This window comes from Triturus cristatus, chromosome 5_1, assembly GCF_964204655.1.
Source record: "Triturus cristatus chromosome 5_1, aTriCri1.1, whole genome shotgun sequence".
Taxonomy (NCBI): domain Eukaryota; kingdom Metazoa; phylum Chordata; class Amphibia; order Caudata; family Salamandridae; genus Triturus; species Triturus cristatus.
The window spans coordinates 522,461,693-522,482,718 of NC_140587.1; positions in this window are offsets into that span (position 1 = coordinate 522,461,693).

A 21,026-nucleotide genomic window follows, 5' to 3' on the forward strand; every position below is an offset into this window, starting at 1 on the left:
GCAGTGCCACGTTGCAGCACCTTCTTGTAAATCTGCCCCTTAATTCACATGTTGACCAACTGGACTTGACTTGCCCTCCGACGACAACTCAACACTACGCAAGGCTTGGGGATCCTCCGGGAGTTTGTTCACAGGCGTCAGATATGCCTTGAAGAAAGAGACGTTCCTGGTGAAGGTCACTCTAGATTTCTGCACTTCGATCATTGTTCCTTGCACTTTTTTCACCTTCCATGACTCAAGTTCAAAAGGTAATGCAAACTTCCCCTGAGAATGTCGACTTGGTACCATCACCAGGTCACCCACTTTGATAGAGTTCTGTTTGGCCCTGCAAGTCCGGGACATGTGTTCATTCTTTAGGTGACGTTTCTGTAGCGTTTCTGCGACTTGTTCTTGCTTGGCTGACACAACGTCTAGGTGTGGAATGACATCACTGACTGGGCGCTTCATGCATAACAACATGGGAAGCACATGAGTTGTAGAGTGAGGAGTCTAATGATACTCACTTAGGAAACCATACAGAGCACAATCAACATTTTGCCCATTGGACAAAGCAATTCTGATGATCTTGTTTAGATTGCACATGAAGCGCTCCACATCTCCATTTGCCTGGGGCCATCTGAGTGTAATTTTCCAGCGGTTGACACCCCTGGATTGTAAATATTCAGTTAATTCTCGGCTTGAGAATAGAGGACCATTGTCCATGCGCAGGCCTTCGATCAACCCATAAGTGACCATAATTTTCCCCAAGTGAGGAATGGTCTAGCTGGTGGTAATAGATTCCAGGACCTCAACTTCAGGAGACTTTGAAAAATTATTGATGACCACCAGCATATGTCGCCCATCTGGGAGATTCCCGAAATCTGCACTGGCTTGCTGCAAGGGGAGTGGCTGAATGACTTCAGTGATGATAGGTGCAGGTGGATCAGCAGGACCTGCGGCTTGACAGAGAAAGCACTGGCGCACAGCTTGCTCTACCAGGGCATCCAGATTGGGGAACCATACCTTACATCTTAGTCAAGACTTCGTCTTGAAAACCCCTTGATTGCCAAAATGTGCCAGATCGACCACTCTCTGTTGCAACAGTCCTGGGGCCACTAAGCGTGACCCTCTCATCAGGCAGCCTTCTGGGGTTACCACCAGCTTGTTCCGCATGTTGTGTAGGGACTGCCAAAGTTACCCTCACATTTTCTGTGTGATATGTGGTTTTGTCAAGCAGAGTGTTCCACCTTCCAGATTGCAGTGTGGAGATGCTCAGCGGGATGCATGCATCGGTGTTGGTGTCTTCAATATTTTCCTCAAGGGAGATTGGGAGTGGTGTGGAACATTCAACGACAAAACAAACACACTCCTCCACTTCTTTAGCATCCAGTTTCTCTCTCTTGTCTAGAGAGATAGTCCGCTGGGTTCTGAGTTCCTGGGTGGAAGACCACTGTGATGTGATATTCTTGCAATTGGAGAATCCATTTTTTAATTTGTGGTGGGGGCTTGGATGATGACCCCATGAACAATGGGATGAGGAGTTTGTGATCAGTGTTTACAATTAAAGGTTGTCCATAAAGATACAGATTAATATAACAACAACCCCAATGGATGGCATGGCTACCTTCTCGATGTGGGAGTATCTTTGCTCCATCGCAGTCAGTGCTGGACTGGTGTATGCTAAAGGGGCCCATTCACCATTGCTTTTCTAGTGATACAACACCGCTCCTAGGCCCGTGGGGCTAGCATCAACTGACAGCTGGGATTCCATTGCTGGGTCAAAATATACCAAAGTGGTGTCAGCCGAAAGGGTGCACTTCATGGCTGGAAAAGCGTTCTCCTGTTAACGCCCCTAGTTCCAATGCAGGTGTGAAATGCAGCTCCCGTTTAATGGCCAAGTTGGGTAGACGCATGTCCACGCTTATTCAAACTTCTCCGGGATGCTTGGGTTTGCATGCCACCACAATAGGAGAAACCCGGAGGGTCGGGCCATACACCCTCTCAATGCTGTAAGCCTGTTCCAGTTTTTTCAATTCCTCCTCCACCTTTGGCAGGAGGTGAAACGCCACCCATCAATGCTTTAAAGCTACTTGCTGGATTAATTCATCAATATGCAATCTTATTATCCGGTCTTTCAAACCTGTACCTTCAAATAATGATGCAAAATGAGCTAGCAAGTCATCCACATTTTCTTGGTGCACACTGAGAATAAATGCGACAAGCTGAAGGCGCTCTGCGTCCCTCAGCTCAGCAACATCCTGTAGCTTCCTTTTGTGACAAATATCGTTGCTAGTTGTTATGTTTATGGCCGGCACTGTGACCTCTGTTCTACAGAGTTAACTCAGTGAGCAAACACCACTCGATTAATGTACACACTTGCTGTAGTGTTTAACTATGCAGGCTACACCCCAGGTTCCTTTATTTTAGCTCTCCTGTCCCCACGTCATGGTTGTGACCATCGGGACCCCGACACAGAGGGGGATAGCATTAAACACACCTCCAGGGATTATCATAGTGAGCATATCTCACCTGCTTAAACATAATTGTCATCACACCGAAGGGCAAAAGGGTCGTCTGGAAGTGGATGATGAGGTGAGGGAAGTTGCAAAAAGAGGCGGCTTACCTGCTGCTGGGTCACTGAGCAGATTGATGCCCAGGTGGTCTTGGAAAGGGGCATCAAAGCCTCTGCATCACCGTCTGAAGCAAAATATATATTGCATCAAGAAAGCAAAGTGAGCTCACTGAGGTAGGCGCTGTCAGCACTGTTAGTGTAGTGTAGTGATGAACGATGGCCAGCGGGGGCTCGCGATGACGACATGCGTATTGTGCCACAGCCCGCAGTTGCTCCAGTGAACCAGAAACTTGTGTCTGAGTGCGCCCTGGCTCACATTAAAGATGTTGGTGGAGGGAGGCTGAATTGATAGAGAGATTGCAGAGCAATGGTGTCAACCCTAGCCCACAGTAGCTGATATAATAAGAGGTTAACAAGCTAGCCACATAAAGTTGGCAAGTTATTGACAGCAAAGGCACAGAAACGGAGGTCAAGCCATAATGTCTGGCAGCCCCATTTTATGATCCATTACCCAGAAGGCAAAAGGAAGACATAACCCCTTGATTCAAAGAATGGAGGGCTGAGATTCTAACAACAATGGAGGGAATGTAGGTCAGAAACAGAAAGATGGTGTTGATGACCATACAGGAGTGATATGCAGCAGTTTGGCAAGCAGAGAAGGAAGGCAGTCTTTGAAGGTGCAGGTAGAAAATTGGCAAAAGAGGGACAAGGAGGAGGAGAGTTGGTTTGGATGCCAGCAGAGGAGAAGGAGGTGAGCCGGGGAGCAAGTTAGGGTGATCCCTCCAACCCCTGGCGGGACCAAAGCACTCCCAAATAGGGTGATTTGGTGGACTCTGTGGGAACAGACCTCAAAGAAGTGGTCAGGGCTATGCAGCTGTACTGGTCAGGTCTCGACCGCCCAGTAATGCTGGCCCAAAGTGAGGGAATGGCAGACTGAGACTGAGACCTCCTCGACAACAGTTTTTGAGGATGGAAGGATTATTTGGCATGAGCAGGATGGAGGAGTGGGTGATGGGGCAAAGACCTGGTGCAATTGGGTGTAATGACGGAAAATGCAGGGGATGAAGATGGTAAACTTAAAGAATGAGTGATAACACATTGGGTGCAATCAAAGGTTAAGGTTACTGAGGTTCCAGCTGTGGTGAAGGAGGGACAGGGTTAATAACAATGGAGAGCAGTCTTTTGTGTTTCATATGCAACAGGCAGCTGGATGTGAGAAGTGAAGAATGTCCATGGGATGTGGAACGAGGGGAATCAGTGCACCAGAAGGCGGAGAGAAGAGATAAGTGTGGCTGGAAGCAGGTGGGTGCAAATGATGGCATGCTTGGGAGGACTTGAAGGGAGACAAAATTGGGCAAAACATGTTCTGTAGCAGTGGGGGAAATCAAATGGGAATGTCACTAATGTCTCAAAGGGTGTTGAAGGTTAACAGGTCGATGGACACCAGGGATATTGGTGTGATTTGTACAGTGGAACTACCAAAACATGGTAGGGATAAACAAAGTGGGAGTATAACGTAAACAAGCATTTGCAATGCAATAGGTCTCGCATTCACACAAGTTTGAGCTATTGGCATTGTAAATGACAAATGCCTTTTATTTATATTTTGAGTTTTAAACATATATAAAAGGCATTGTCATTTACAATACTAATAGCTTAAACTTTCAAAAATGTGAGACCTATTGCATTGCAATAAAGGGCGTTCTCGACCGCTTGCTAGATTGTAAATATCAGAGGAAGTAATGATAAATAGTGTAGTGAAGAAGATGTGTAAGTGTTGTAAATTACACACACACAAAGTGTGAAGTGATAGTTACATATGATCTGCGCTATAAACACTAACAAAATGCTCCAACATCTTTTGCTCTGTGATTACAGTGTCACGGGCTCAGGTGAAAGAGCGGGAGGGGAGGCTATTTCCTGCCCTCTCCGTGGTTTGAGTGTGCAGTGTGGCATTGCGTAATGTCATTGCTATCTTTGGTCTAATAAAAACACTCCAGCTGTAGTAGGGCTCTGGCTTTACCCCCTGGTGCAGGGTGAGCTATGCTTTATGGCAGGCATGGAGAGAGGGATGGATGGTCTTGGCTGCAGCTCCAGCCTCGTACAGTAGCCCTGCTATTTCTAGTGAGTGAAGAGGTACTGAGGTGGTGGTATTGGTGGTGATGGTATTGATGGTGTTGGTACTGGTGGTAATGGTGGTGGTGGTGGAATTGGTATTGGTGGTAGTGGTATTGGTGGTGGTGGTATTTGTAGTGCTGGAATTTGTGGTGGTGGTATTGGTGGTGGTGGTATTGCTATTGGTAGTGGTGGTATTGGTGTTGATTGGTATTGGTGGTGGTATTGGTGCTGGTGGTACTGGTATTGGTGGTGATACTGGTAATTAGTGGTGGTGGTATTGGTGGTGCTACTGGTAATTGGTGGTGGTGGTGGTGGTATTGATATTGGTGGTGGTGGTATTGGTATTGAAGGTGGTATTGGTGGTGGTGGTATTGGTGGTATTTGTGGTGGTGGGGGTATTGATGGTGGGGTATTAGTGGTGGTGGTGGTATTGGTAGTGGTAGTATTGGTTGTGGTGGTATTGGTGGTGGTACTGATGGTGGTGGTATTGGTGGTGGTGGTAGTGGTATTGGTGGTAGTGGTGATAATTGTGGTGGTATTGGTGGTGATATTGGAGGTATTGGTGGTGGTGGTGGTATTGGTGCTGGTTATTTTGCTGGTGGTGGTGGTATTGATATTGGTGGTGGTGGTATTGGTATTGAAGGTGGTATTGGTGGTGGTGGTATTGGTGGTATTTGTGGTGGTGGGGGTATTGATGGTGGGGTATTAGTGGTGGTGGTGGTATTGGTAGTGGTAGTATTGGTTGTGGTGGTATTGGTGGTGGTACTGATGGTGGTGGTATTGGTGGTGGTGGTAGTGGTATTGGTGGTAGTGGTGATAATTGTGGTGGTATTGGTGGTGATATTGGAGGTATTGGTGGTGGTGGTGGTATTGGTGCTGGTTATTTTGCTAGTGGTGGTGGTATTGCTGGTAGTGGTGATATTAGTGGTGGTATTGGTACTGGTGGTGGTATTGGTGGTGATGGTGGTGGTATTGGTGATGGTATTGGTGGTGGAGGTATTGGTGGTGGTACTGGCGGTGGTATTGGTGATGGGGGTATTAGTTGAGGTGGTATTAGTGGTGGTGGTATTGATGGTATTGGTGGTGGAGGTATTGATATTGGTGGTGGTGGTTTTGGTGGTGGTGGCATTGGTGGTTATGGTGGTGGTATTGGTATTGGCAGTGATATTGGTATTGGTGGTGATGGTATTGACTGGTGGTGTTTTTATTGGTGGTGGTGGTGGTATTGGTGGTGTTGGTATTGGTGGTGGTGGTATTGGTGTTGGTGGTGGTATTGGTGGTGATGGTATTGGTGGTTGTTGTATTGGTGGTCGTGTTATTGGTGGTGGTGGTATTGGTGGTGGTGGTAGTAATGGTGCTATTGGTGGTGGTGATATTAGTGGTGGTATTGGTGGTGCTATTAATGGTGATGGTGGTATTGGTGGTGGTATTGGTGGTGGTTCTGGTATTGGTGGTGGTATTAGTGGTGGTGGTGGTATTGGTGGTGGTGGTATAGATTGGTGGTGGTATTGGTGGTGGTGGTAGTGGTGGTGGTATTGGTTGTGGTGGTATTGGTGGTGGTGGTATTGGTGGTGGTATTGTTGGTGGTGGTATTGTTGGTGATGGAGGTGGTGGTACTTGTAGTGGTGGTATTGGTGGTGGTGGTGGTATCAGTGGTGGTATTGGTGGTGGTGGTATTGGTGGTGGTATTGATGTGGTTGTGGTGGTATTGGTGGTGCTGATGGTGGTGGTTGTTGTAGTATTGTGTTGGTGGTATTGTGATGGTGGTATTGGCAGTGGCATTGGCGCTTGTGGTGGTATTGTTGGTGGTATTGGTGGTGGTGGTATTGGTGGTGGTAGTATTGGTGGTGGTATTGGTTGTGGTATTGGTGGTGCTGGCGGTATTGATGGTAGTGGTGGTATTGGTGATGTTGGAGGTATTGGTGGTGGTATTGTTGGCAGTGGTATTGGTGGTATTGGTGGTGTTGGTGGTGGTGTTGATGGTGGTACTGGTGGTATCGGTGGTGGGGGTATTTGTGGTGGTTGTGGTATTGGTGGTGGTATTGGCGGTGGTGGTGGTATTGGTGGTGGTGGTATTGGTGGTATTGTTGATGGTGGTATTGGTGTGGGTGGTGGTATTGGAGGTGGTGGTATTGATGGTGGTGGTATTGGTGGTAGTGGTATTAGTGGTGGTGGTATTGGCGGTAATGGTGGTGGTGGTTTTGGTGGTGGTGGCATTGGTGGTGGTGGTATTGATAGTGGTGGTATTGGTGGTGGGGGTATTGGTGGTGTTGATGGTGTTGTTGGTGGTGGTGGTATTTGTGGTGGTGGTATTGTTGGTGGTGGTATTAGTGGTATTGGTGGCGGTGATATTGGTGGTGGTGGTATAGGTGGGATTGTTGTGGTATTGGTGGTGGCATTGGTGGTGGTATTAGTGGTGGTATTGGTGGTGGTATTTGTAGTGGTGGCGGTGATGTAGTGGTGGTAATGGTGGTGGTTCTGGTGGTATTGGTGGTATTGGTGGTGGTGGTATTGGTGGTGGTGGTATTGGTGCTGGTGGTGTTGGTTCTGGTGGAGCTATTGATGGTGGTGGTGGTATTGGTGGTGGTAGTATTTGTAGTGGTATTGGTGGTGGTATTGGTGGTGTTGATGGTGGTGGCGTTGGTGGTGGTTGTGGTATTGGTGCTGGTGGTATTGGTGCTGGTGAAGCTATTGATGGTGGTGGTGGTATTGGTGGTGGTAGTATTTGTAGTGGTATTGGTGGTGGTATTGGTGGTGTTGATGGTGGTGGTGTTGGTGGTGGTTGTGGTATTGGTGCTGGTGGTATTGGCAGTTGTATTAATGCTGGTAGTGGTATTGGTGGTGGCGGTATTGGTGGTGGTATTGGTGGTGGTATTGGTTGTGGTGGTGGTAGTGGTGGAGGTGGTGGTATTCAAGGTGGTGGTGGTGGTATTGGTAGTGGTGGAGGTATTGGTGGTGGTATTGGTGGCGGTGGTATTGGTGGTGGTGTTGGTGGTGGTTGTGTGGGCAGTGGTGGAATTGGCAGTGGTTGTGGTATTGGTGGTGGTATTTGTAGTATTGTGGTGGTATTGGTAGTGGTGATGAAGTTGTTAATAAAACAGGCTTTGAAAACAAACCGTTAGGTGGCTTTAGTAGAGATGGAATGTAATACAGATGTGCTGCTGTCAGCTTCAACCCATTAGCACAGGATCATGTGCTACCTGGAATTCACATGACTTAATTAGCTAATCATTTCTGAATCCATTTTACTTGGTCGGGCCGGGTTGAAAAAGACACAAGCTAATTATGGGTTAAAGTGATTGAAAGCAGGTGCCTGTGTTACGGGGGTGGCTGTTCTGCTTAAAAAAACAAAAGCGGCTTCAACAGAAGCAGCATGTGTCTGGTCTTTAGTATGAGAAACTCAATAAAGTAAATAGTGCTTACAGACTAAAATAACAGATGATATTGGTGGTATTGGTGGTGGTAGTGGTGGTGGTGGTATTGGTGGTGGTGGTATTGGTGGTGGTGATATTGGTGGTGGTGGTATTGGTGGTGGTATTAGTGGTGGTATTGGTGGTGGTGGTGTATTGGTAGTGGTATTGCTGGTTGTGGCAGTATTGGTGGTGGTATTGGTGGTGGTGGTATTGGTGGTGGCGATAGTGGTGGTGTTGGTGTTTTTGGTGGTGGTGTTGGTGGTATGGGTGGTAGTATTGGTGGTGGTGGTATTGATGGTGGTGGTGGTGGTATTGGTGGTGGTGGTATTTTTGTTGGCATTGGTGGTGGCGGTGGTGGTGGTGGTGTATTGGTGGTGGGGATTGGTAGAGGTGGTATTGGCAGGGGTATTGACTGTGGTGGTGGCATTGGTGGTGGTGGTATTGGTGGTGGTATTGGTTGTGATTAACCCTGGGCGTAGCTCGCGAAGTAGCGCTACGCGTAGCTACGCAAAGTGCACTTCGCACTACACGAGCTACGCGTAGCACTTCGCGAACTGCGTAGTACCCTGTTTGCACTGTGCAAGATGTCGTTTTCAATGATTGCACAGTGCGGACAAGCATCCGGCACTGTGCAATCATTGAAAACGGCATCTTGCACAGTGCGAGCTGTAGTTTTCTGCCGCTCGAGTAGATTTTTACTAGAGCGGCAGCTTTCTCAACGCGGACTGGTAGTTTCTCATCGCGAGCGGTCGCGAGCATACGCGACCACTCGCAATGAGAAACCTGACCTCCCGCATTGAGAATCTCACCGGGAGGTTTATTTTCCACGTTCGCAATCGCCAACTTGATGTTGCTGATCGCGAACGAGGAAAAAGTCTCGCCGGGATGCCATTTTGCTTGCTCGCGATTGCCAACCTGACGTTGAGGACCACGAGCAAGCAAAAAATGACCGCTGCACTACGCTATGCGTGTTTACACTGTGCTATGTGCAATTCGCGTAGTGCAAAGTAGCGCAAACTTCGCAAACTACGCGAACGTAGCGTAGTGCTTTGCCCAGGCTTAGTTGTGATATTGGTGGTGGTGGAGGTGGTGGTATTGATGGTGGTGATGGTATTGGTGGTGGTGGTAGTAATGGTGCTATTGGTGGTGGTGATATTAGTGGTGGTATTGGTGGTGCTATTATTGGTGATGGTGGTATTGGTGGTGGTATTGGTGGTGGTTCTGGTATTGGTGGTGGTATTAGTGGTGGTGGTGGTATTGGTTGTGGTGGTATAGATGGTGGTGGTATTGGTGGTGGTGGTAGTGGTGGTGGTATTGGTTGTGGTGGTATTGGTGGTGGTGGTATTGGTGGTGGTATTGTTGGTGGTGGTATTGTTGGTGATGGAGGTGGTGGTACTTGTAGTGGTGGTATTGGTGGTGGTGGTGGTATCAGTGGTGGTATTGGTGGTGGTGGTATTGGTGGTGGTATTGATGTGGTTGTGGTGGTATTGGTGGTGCTGATGGTGGTGGTTGTTGTAGTATTGTGTTGGTGGTATTGTGATGGTGGTATTGGCAGTGGCATTGGCGCTTGTGGTGGTATTGTTGGTGGTATTGGTGGTGGTGGTATTGGTGGGGGTAGTATTGGTGGTGGTATTGGTTGTGGTATTGGTGGTGCTGGCGGTATTGATGGTAGTGGTGGTATTGGTGATGTTGGAGGTATTGGTGGTGGTATTGTTGGCAGTGGTATTGGTGGTGTTGGTTGTGGTGTTGATGGTGGTACTGGTGGTATCGGTGGTGGGGGTATTTGTGGTGGTTGTGGTATTGGTGGTGGTATTGGCGGTGGTGGTGGTATTGGTGGTGGTGGTATTGGTGGTATTGTTGATGGTGGTATTGGTGTGGGTGGTGGTATTGGAGGTGGTGGTATTGATGGTGGTGGTATTGGTGGTAGTGGTATTAGTGGTGGTGGTATTGGCGGTAATGGTGGTGGTGGTTTTGGTGGTGGTGGCATTGGTGGTGGTGGTATTGATAGTGGTGGTATTGGTGGTGGGGGTATTGGTGGTGTTGATGGTGTTGTTGGTGGTGGTGGTATTTGTGGTGGTGGTATTGTTGGTGGTGGTATTAGTGGTATTGGTGGCGGTGATATTGGTGGTGGTGGTATTGGTGGGATTGTTGTGGTATTGGTGGTGGCATTGGTGGTGGTATTAGTGGTGGTATTGGTGGTGGTATTTGTAGTGGTGGCGGTGATGTAGTGGTGGTAATGGTGGTGGTTCTGGTGGTATTGGTGGTATTGGTGGTGGTGGTATTGGTGGTGGTGGTATTGGTGCTGGTGGTGTTGGTGCTGGTGGAGCTATTGATGGTGGTGGTGGTATTGGTGGTGGTAGTATTTGTAGTGGTATTGGTGGTGGTATTGGTGGTGTTGATGGTGGTGGCGTTGGTGGTGGTTGTGGTATTGGTGCTGGTGGTATTGGTGCTGGTGAAGCTATTGATGGTGGTGGTGGTATTGGTGGTGGTAGTATTTGTAGTGGTATTGGTGGTGGTATTGGTGGTGTTGATGGTGGTGGTGTTGGTGGTGGTTGTGGTATTGTTGCTGGTGGTATTGGCAGTTGTATTAATGCTGGTAGTGGTATTGGTGGTGGCGGTATTGGTGGTGGTATTGGTGGTGGTATTGGTTGTGGTGGTGGTAGTGGTGGAGGTGGTGGTATTCATGGTGGTGGTGGTGGTATTGGTAGTGGTGGAGGTATTGGTGGTGGTATTGGTGGCGGTGGTATTGGTGGTGGTGTTGGTGGTGGTTGTGTGGGCAGTGGTGGAATTGGCAGTGGTTGTGGTATTGGTGGTGGTATTTGTGGTATTGTGGTGGTATTGGTAGTGGTGATGAAGTTGTTAATAAAACAGGCTTTGAAAACAACCCGTTAGGTGGCTTTAGTAGAGATGGAATGTAATACAGATGTGCTGCTGTCAGCTTCAACCCATTAGCACAGGATCATGTGCTACCTGGAATTCACATGACTTAATTAGCTAATCATTTCTGAATCCATTTTACTTGGTCGGGGCCGGGTTGAAAAAGACACAAGCTAATTACGGGTTAAAGTGATTGAAAGCAGGTGCCTGTGTTACGGGGGCGGCTGTTCTGCTTAAAATAACAAAAGCGGCTTCAACAGAAGCAGCATGTGTCTGGTCTTTAGTATGAGAAACTCAATAAAGTAAATAGTGCTTACAGACTAAAATAACAGATGATATTGGTGGTATTGGTGGTGGTAGTGGTGGTGGTGGTGGTATTGGTGGCGGTGGTATTGGTGGTGGTGATATTGGTGGTGGTGGTATTGGTGGTGGTATTAGTGGTGGTATTGGTGGTGGTGGTGTATTGGTAGTGGTATTGGTGGTTGTGGCAGTATTGGTGGTGGTATTGGTGGTGGTGGTATTGGTGGTGGTGATAGTGGTGGTGTTGGTGTTTTTGGTGGTGGTGTTGGTGGTATGGGTGGTAGTATTGGTGGTGGTGGTATTGATGGTGGTGGTGGTATTGGTGGTGGTGGTATTTTTGTTGGCATTGGTGGTGGCGGTGGTGGTGGTGGTGTATTGGTGGTGGGGATTGGTAGAGGTGGTATTGGCAGGTGTATTGACTGTGGTGGTGGCATTGGTGGTGGTGGTATTGGTGGTGGTATTGGTTGTGATTAACCCTGGGCGTAGCTCGCAAAGTAGCGCTACGCGTAGCTACGCAAAGTGCACTTCGCACTCCACGAGCTACGCGTAGCACTTCGCGAACTGCGTAGTACCCTGTTTGCACTGTGCAAGATGTCGTTTTCAATGATTGCACAGTGCGGACAAGCATCCGGCACTGTGCAATCATTGAAAACGGCATCTTGCACAGTGCGAGCTGTAGTTTTCTGCCGCTCGAGTAGATTTTTACTGGAGCGGCAGCTTTCTCAACGCGGACTGGTAGTTTCTCATCGCGAGCGGTCGCGAGCATACGCGACCACTCGCAATGAGAAACCTGACCTCCCGCATTGAGAATCTCACCGGGAGGTTTATTTTCCACGTTCGCGATCGCCAACTTGATGTTGCTGATCGCGAACGAGGAAAAAAGTCTCGCCGGGATGCCATTTTGCTTGCTCGCGATTGCCAACCTGACGTTGAGGACCACGAGCAAGCAAAAAATGACCGCTGCACTACGCTATGCGTGTTTACACTGTGCTATGTGCAATTCGCGTAGTGCAAAGTAGCGCAAACTTCGCAAACTACGCGAACGTAGCGTAGTGCTTTGCCCAGGCTTAGTTGTGATATTGGTGGTGGTGGAGGTGGTGGTATTGATGGTGGTGATGGTATTGGTGGTGGTGGTATTGGTGGTGGTGGTATTGGTGGTGGTGGTGGTATTGGTGGCGGTGGCATTGGTGGTGGTGGTGGTGTTGATGGTGGTGGTGTTGGTGGTGGTATTGGTGGAGGTTGTGGCATTGGTGGTGGTTGTGGTGGTATTGGCAGTGGTGGTGGTATTGGTGGTGGTGGTATTTGTGGTATTGTTGATGATGGTATTGGTTGAGGTGCTGGTATCGGAGGTGGTGGTATTGATGGTGATGGTATTTGTGATGTTGTTGTTGTTAATGAAACAGGCTTTTGAAAACAACCTGTCAGGTGGCTTTAGTACAGATGGAATGTAACACAGATGTGCTGTTGTGAGCTTCAGCCCATTAGCACAGGAGTATATGCTAGGCGGGGGTCAAAAAAGAAACAAGATAATTACCGGTTAAAGTGATTGAAAGCAGGTGCCCTTGTTACGGGGGTCGCTGTGCTGCTCAAAAAAGCACACGAGGTTTCAGCTGAAGCAGTGCGTATCCGATCTGCAGTAAGAGAAACTCAATAATGTAAATAGTGCTTATAGACAAAATAACAGATCCAGTGTAACAATTGAAGTAAAAGAGCTAGTCACCATGTGAGGGTACAAATGAAGACAAGGCCGTACTAAGGAGGCACTAACAAGCCTATTAAAGAATCCAAAGGCAGCATTTACGAAAGACAATGATGCAAGCCAATGAAAAATATTGGATGAGAGTTGCGGTGGCTTCTCTCCCATACTCTACTACAGCAGTCTCGCAGAGTGAGCAGTGCATGCACGCTGCCGCTATGCTCGACCTAAAAAAAAATATGTTGGAGGTGGGGATTCAGGTAAAGATGATAAACGTATGGATGGATAATTACAATAAATCTGATAAAGAATTGGAGAAATCTAAGAAGGAAGTTGCTGATTATAAGTAGAAGCTGCTATACATGGCTATATCTATGCCGTTGGGTGACCATTTATCAAGTACAAAGAAAGAAAACATTTGGAATTGGGAATTCCATGACATTTTCATTTTGTTTCTCAAAGAGGTGCAGGCAAAATAAGGATCAAAGGACAAGGTGCGGAAGCTTGCCTGTAGGCTTAGAGTGCACATTTTAGCAGATACATGGACATTAGCATTATTAATTTTTGCACGTGATGATTTTGAAAAGTTCCCTAAAAGAGCAGTAGCAGTTTTTAAATATATGGACATAGTACTTAAAGAGCAGATGGACTTTGAAGGCTTTGCTTGGTGCAGATATGATAAAGAGTTCAGGGCCAGACTTAAAGGCATATTTGCAATCCCTTACCACGGCCGGAGCATCATTGTTTTTATGCTCCAGTGGCACGGTGTGCTGGCCCATATTTAAAAGGCCGTGCAAAGCCACTTTGCGTGGCTTTACATTGCCTTGTAAACATGGCCCTATTTCATGCAGTGCTCTGTGTCAAAGAGGCATGTCATGGAGCTTGCTGTGGGTGTTCCCAAGCAACATCCATGGCGTTTTCACATTGCCCCAGATTTACAACTGCCACTGATTTACCAGGATTCGTAAATCTAAAGCAACGCCAAAAAGTAACACCTTTCCAGGGTAGGCATTAAAGTGGCCCAACAAAGAGAAATACTTTGATTTGACCTCGTTTGTTTGCTCTTTTTTAATGTGTGCTGCATTCTGCAGCTTGCATGAAAGGAGCAAAACACCATTAATAATAGTTTTTGTGCAGGAAGTTGTCCCTTCTTGCACAAACACAATCATCCCTGCGACCCATGGATCCTTGCAAGATGTTTTAAGGGTTCATGAGTTGGTGCACCGCTGCTGTTTGTGTGCTGGTGCAGGGGACAAGCGTTACAACAAACAAATGATGGACGGAATGCTGACAATGCAAACATTCTCCCCCAGTCAAGAGATCTGGGTTAAATCCATCGTTCTTTTGCCCACTACACCACCCCAGTTTAGACATGGCCATATGCAAATCAGTCTTGACCCTGTGCTTCATGGGAACAGTCCAGCCCGAACTGCCAAGCCATGTCTTCCCTGGACCGGAATCAAGCATCCTAGGACCGGTTTCTGGCTATCAGCCGTCATCAGCCAGGATAGCTTGACTCCAGTGGTGTAGTGAGCACGGGTCCCACGTCTGGGAATACCCATCCCACTTAGGGCGAAAAGCGTTACAACAAAGAAATGATGGACGGAATGCTGACAATGCAAACATTCTCCCCCAGTCAAGAGATCTGGGTTAAATCTATCGTTCTTTTGCCCACTACACCACCCCAGTTTAGACATGGCCATATGCAAATCAGTCTTGACCCTGTGCCTCATGGGAACAGTCCAGCCCGAACTGCCAAGCCATGTCTTCCCTGGACCGGAATCAAGCATCCTAGGACCGGTTTCTGGCTATCAGCCGTCATCAGCCAGGATAGCTTGACTCCAGTGGCGTAGTGAGCACGGGTCCCACGTCTGGGAATACCCATCCCACTTAGGGCGAAAAGCGTTACAACAAACAAATGATGGACGGAATGCTGACAATGCAAATATTCTCCCCCAGTCAAGAGATCTGGGTTAAATCCATTGTTCTTTTCCCCACTACACCACCCCAGTTTAGACATGGCCATATGCAAATCAGTCTTGACCCTGTGCCTCATGGGAACAGTCCAGCCCGAACTGCCAAGCCATGTCTTCCCTGGACCGGAATCAAGCATCCTAGGACCGGTTTCTGGCTATCAGCCGTCATCAGCCAGGATAGCTTGACTCCAGTGGCGTAGTGAGCACGCGTCCCACGTCTGGGAATACCCATCCCACTTAGGGCGAAAAGCGTTACAACAAAGAAATGATGGACGGAATGCTGACAATGCAAACATTCTCCCCCAGTCAAGAGATCTGGGTTAAATCCATCGTTCTTTTGCAGGGGAGAGCACAAGGGTGCACTATATTCTTGTAAATTTGGCATATCCCTGGGTTTTTAAAAGACGCGGCTGGGCGCAGCAAAATTGCTTGCGCCGCCATTTCATTGTAATTATGCCCCTGAAAAACCACGGGTGGAACTGGATAATCAGCTTTAGTTATAGAAAATGGTACTAACTCTGCCTGCAGCATCACTATACACAGCAAGTGGATTGCTGGTGCCTTACTGGCCATTCCTGGTGCGTCCCACCATTGGATGGGTATGAGTGGCAGAACGGGGTCAAGTGTTTGGTACACTCCTCAGGGACAGGCCAGGTACCCCAGAGGGGGAGGAGTGACAGACAACAGTTTGACAACTAGCAATTTTACATCAGTTAGATTATGGATCAAGCTAAAATGCCTGGCTTTTTATCCCAATTCGGATAAAGCAAATTTGCTAGCTTGGAGTTTTATGTAGGGCTTACATCTAAGTTACCAAGCCCAAGGCTGCACCCCTTCATGGACAACCTTCAGTCTGCCAAACAAATGCCACAAATTGTAAGATGCAAAAACAACAATTGATGGACAGAATGCAGAACAATGTCATATATTCACCCCAGTACAGAGATCTGGGCCTAAAGCCATCATTTTTTTACTCACCATGCCGTTCCAGTTTGAACCTAAGCCATATGCAAATCAGTCTTGACCCTGTGCCTCATGGGAACAGTCCAGCCTGAACTGCCAAGCCAGGTCCTCCGTGGACTGGAAATAAGCATCCTAGGACCGGTTTCGGGGTTTCACCCCTCTTCAGCCAGGATAGCTTGATTCCAGTGGCATGGAGAGCAAGGGACCCACGTCTGGGCATACCCTTCCCACTCGGGGTGACAAATGCAAAAACAACAGTTGATGAACAGAATGCAGAACAATGTCATACATTCACCCCAGTACAGAGATCTGGGCCTAAAGCCATCGATTTTTTTGCTCACCATGCCGTTCCAGTTTGAACCCAGCCATATGCAAATCAGTCTTAACCCTGTGTCTCATGGGAACAGTCCAGCCCGAACTGCCCAGCCAGGTCCTCCCTGGACTGGAAACAAGCATCCTAGGACCGGCTTCAGGTTTTCACCCCTCTTCAGCCAGGATAACTTGATTCCAGTGGCATGGAGAGCAAGGGACCCACGTCTGGGCATACCCTTCCCCCTCGGATGACAAATGCAAAAACAACAGTTGATGGACAGAATGCAGAACAATGTCATACATTCACCCCAGTACAGAGATCTGGGCCTAAAGCCATCGTTTTTTTGCTCACCATGCCGTTCCAGTTTGAACCCAGCCATATGCAAATCCGTCTTGACCCTGTGCCTCATGGGAACAGTCCAGCCCGAACTGCCAAGCCAGGTCCTCCCTGGACTGAAAACTAGCATCCTAGGACCGGTTTCGGGGTTTCACTCCTCTTCAGCCAGGATAGCTGATTCCAGTGGCATGGAGAGCAAGGGACCCACATCTGGGCATACCCTTCCCACTCGGGGTGACAAATGCAAAAACAACAGTTGATGGACAGAATGCAGAACAATGTCATACATTCACCCCAGTACAGAGATATGGGCCTAAAGCCATCATTTTTTTGCTCGCCATGCCGTTCCAGTTTGAACCCAGCCATTTGCATATCAGTCTTGACCCTGTGCCTCATGGGAACAGTCCAGCCCGAACTGCCAAGCTAGGTCCTCCCTGGACTGGAAACAATCATCCTAGGACCGATTTCGGGGTTTCACCTCTCTTCAGCCAGGATAGTAGGATCAAGACTGATTAGCATATGGCCATGTCTGAACTGGGGTGGTGTGGTGAGCAAAATAATGATGGATTAAACCCAGATCTGTGACTGGGGGTGAATGTTTTGCCAATGTGCAACATTCCGGCCATTATCTTGTGTGTTTTGCTGTTCGTCCTACGTGGGAAGGGTAAGCCCAGACGTGGGTCCCGTGCTCACTACGCCACTGGAGTCAAACTATCCTGGCTGAAGAGGGGTGAAACCCCGAAACTGGTCCTAGGATGCTTGATTCCGGTCCAGGGAAGACATGGCTTGGCAGTTCAGGCTGGACTGTTCCCATGAGGCACAGGGTCAAGACTGAGTTGCATATGGCCATGTCTGAACTGGGGTGGCGTGGTGAGCAAAATAACGATGGATGAAACCCAGATCTGTGACTGGGGGTGAATGTTTTGCCAATGTGCGACATTCCGTCCATTATCTTGTGTGTTTTACAAATTGTAAGAGGCAAATTGTTTAAAGAAATGCAGAAGGGGAAGGATATCTGGTCCCTTTGAAACTTGGCATTTGGAGAATGTATTCCTTCCCCCCTTAAGAGTGGTACCAAATAATTTTGCAGGAGATATTTGCATGATTTATCATCTCTCATGGCCAGAGGGACTATCAATGAGGGATTTCAGTACCAGGGAGGATGTAGCTGTCCAATTTGCTAAAGTGGATGTAGATTTTGGCATGATTAGAGGCTGTGGTGAAAGTGCACTGTTAGCCAAGTTCAACATGAAAACTGTCTTCAGGTTATTGCCTGTTCACCCCTTGGACTTTGAGTTATTGGGGATATTTTGTGAAAGCCAATTTTTGCAACTTGTGAACAGACAAAATGTGAGAGATATCCAGTTGCTGAAGTTGTTACAAAGGTTCATGGTGGGTTTTTCAATGTTTAACATCTGTTGGAAACTCAGCTTCTTTGCAGATGCCCGCACCACCACTTTTTGCCCCATTTTAGACTGCTAGATGCCGGTTTTAGAGTCTAATAGTGAACTGGGACCTGTTAACCAGGCCTAGGTTCCCCAAAAAGTGATGTGAATTGGTACACCCAATTGGCGAGGTACTTTGCCTCCTTATGAGCCCCTACTGTATAGTACCAGTGGTACCAAGGGCAAGGGTAGTAAATGGGTCACAAGGACTGCAGCATTGGCTGTGCCACCCTGTGTGACCCAAGTAAATCTGTGTTTGCAGGTCTGCCATTGCAGCCCTGGACAACAGACCTGACCCGATGATTGACAGCTTTCAGCTGTCTCTGCACCCAGAGCGACTGAGCAAGGTAGAAGAAATCCAGCTGTCGAAAGACCCCTACTGTTTATGGGTAGAGTGGGACTCCATCTCCAAGCGTGGTTTTGTCAAGTGCTGCAAGCTTGACAGCTCCCGCGGATCCCTTTCAGTACAGCCAAGTCACCTCTGCACCTGGGCAAGGTAACGAAGTAACAACTGTTGGAACTTGGTTTAGGGACCTGCATGACCTTATCCACAAGAGGGTTCATTTGAACTCACCCTTTAGGTAACCGAGTGTCATCTGTGTTCCCCCTAGTCACTTCAACAGGACTAGTTTGAAAGATTTCCTCCATTTATTTTGTAACACTTCAAAAATCTACAACTGCTGTTGTATGTATAATATAAAGTTCATTTTGGTATCTATTTTTATATAAAAATAAGTTCTATTTTTATAAGTCGGTGTTGGATTTCTTTTGGGTTGTCTCAAGTACTTATGCACCATAATGGTACTATAAATAGCTTAACACATGTTCTCCAGTAATGCCTGTCTGAGCTAAGGAATATTGTTGTTGAACCCGTGGATCATCTCTGTGTATTGTGGGAATACTGTATGGTAAGTCCTTCCAGCCAGCCCACATAATATTCCACCTTGCAACATTGGTGCCCGGTGGTGTGTATCCTGAACCTGTGTTCTTTTGTAGTGCCACTGGTCATAGAATAATTATGTATGAGAAATCCTCAGATAACTTTGGCATCAGAAGTATTTTGCAAGATTTTTTTAGATCTTTCTAAAACAATTCATTATAATTTGTTAGGGCCCTGTGCTACATCCCTGTTTCAATTACATTTTAAGTGGTTAGTAAGTTAGGATAAAGGTTTATAAAGCTGTGTGGGTTTTTAATAGGCTGAATACCTTCTAAACAAGTAGTTTCAAATGGAGCATGTCCTGAGCTTCAATCAGCCCAATCTCTTTATCCTGAATATCAATGATCCAAGGGCATTATTCAATCTTATAGGCATTATCTTTAGAGCAACCTCTAAGAGAGAGGACCTGGAATAGGCCCTCAGAAAACATGATGTAAAAAACCTAGATAGGGATGACCGCTCCTCTGTTGGTCACACAGCAGAACTACCCCAGAGGCCCTCCATCAGTGTAGTGGAGAGTGACAAAGGTCATTATAGAATCCCCTCTGCTGGTAGGGTGGTAGGAAATGTCCATAACTAGCTTGATGAACTCTGCTTGGAGGAGAAAAGACTGGAACTGGAAGAGAGGAGACGAGCCCTAGAGGAAAAGAGGGTAAGATGGGGCCTAGTTCCCAAGGATGGTGGCAGCAACAAAGGTAAAGAGCGGTCTTTTGCCCCTATGATTCTCAAAGGGATTGTCCCAAAGTTGAGTAATGATGACATAACCGAGTGGTTTGCAGTTTTGAGAGAGTTTTCAGCATGAGGAAGGTAGATCACCAACACCGGGGCTCTCTACTTCGGGAGGTATTCTTAGTTAAGGGCAGCGATAGACTTCTGACTCTTGATGAGAGTGTAGCTGAGTCCTATTTACACATGACGGAGACACTTGTTGAGGGGTTTGGACTCACCACGGAGGAGTGCAGAGTAAAGTTCATTGAGATCCAAAAAAGGGAACGACCAAGCAGCCAGACTTATCTTCCAACAACCGAGACATCAACATGTCCGTCCCTTGATGAAGAGCCTTCACTGGCTTCCAGTAGTAAAACGTTACATTTTCAAATTGTGCTGCACTATCTTTAAAGCCCTAGCCGGCCTTGGCCCAGCTTTTATTTCATCCCTGTTACTTCGCTACACACCTTCACGCGCTCTCCGTTCCTCTCATTCAAACTTCCTCGTGGTCCCCCTCTTTAAACGGAAAAAACACGGCGCCTTAGTTTCTCTTTCCTGGCCCCCCAACTTTGGAATTCCCTTCCTATTGAGCTCAGATTTGCAACCTCTCTTTCTCGATTCAGAACCCTCCTTAAAACCCTTCTATTCACACAGGCTTATGCATAAGTCATGGTCATTACACTTCTGCCGCATCTCTCCCACTAGCGCCATTAAACCGTTTGGTGTACGAGCGCTCTATACGTATTTTTAACATAACATAACATAACAAACTTGGGTGGACTTTGTTGACTCCTCAGTCAAGGTACTGGATGGCTGGATAGTAGGTAATAAAGTGACAACTTATGATGGGCTGTATAATTTGATTACAAAGGAGCACATTTTGAGTAACTGTAACGCATAATTATTGAAACAGCATCTGGTTGATTCTGATTTGACTTCCCCCACTGAGTTGGGGAAGAAAGCAGATAAGTGGGTAAGGTCAAGAGTGCCCAATAATTTCCAGGGGGTGACTTCGAACAGGGGGGTTTAGGCCCACAAAAGTCAAAGGAGGGAGGTGGTAAGCCCACCAAAATGGACTCTCTCAAGACCCTATAACCCTAAAGAGGAGAAGAGTAAATCCCACCGCAACAAGCAGAGAGCAGGGGGACTCAGGACTTTAAAAGTTCTGGATAACAGGTTGTGTTTGGCTGCCAGCAGTCAGGTCACTACAGAGGTTACCTAGGGTATTCCAAGAAGAAGGTGGTTAGCACTGGGCTGTCCATAGGGTAGGACTCCTCGGCTGAGGAGGGCCTCTTAACTTTGAGCTGGGAAACAGGACAAGGTGGTAAGCTCGTGATCCCTGAGGGTGGGAGTAGTAACCTTTGCCCCATTCTGGTGAGTGGGATCTCTG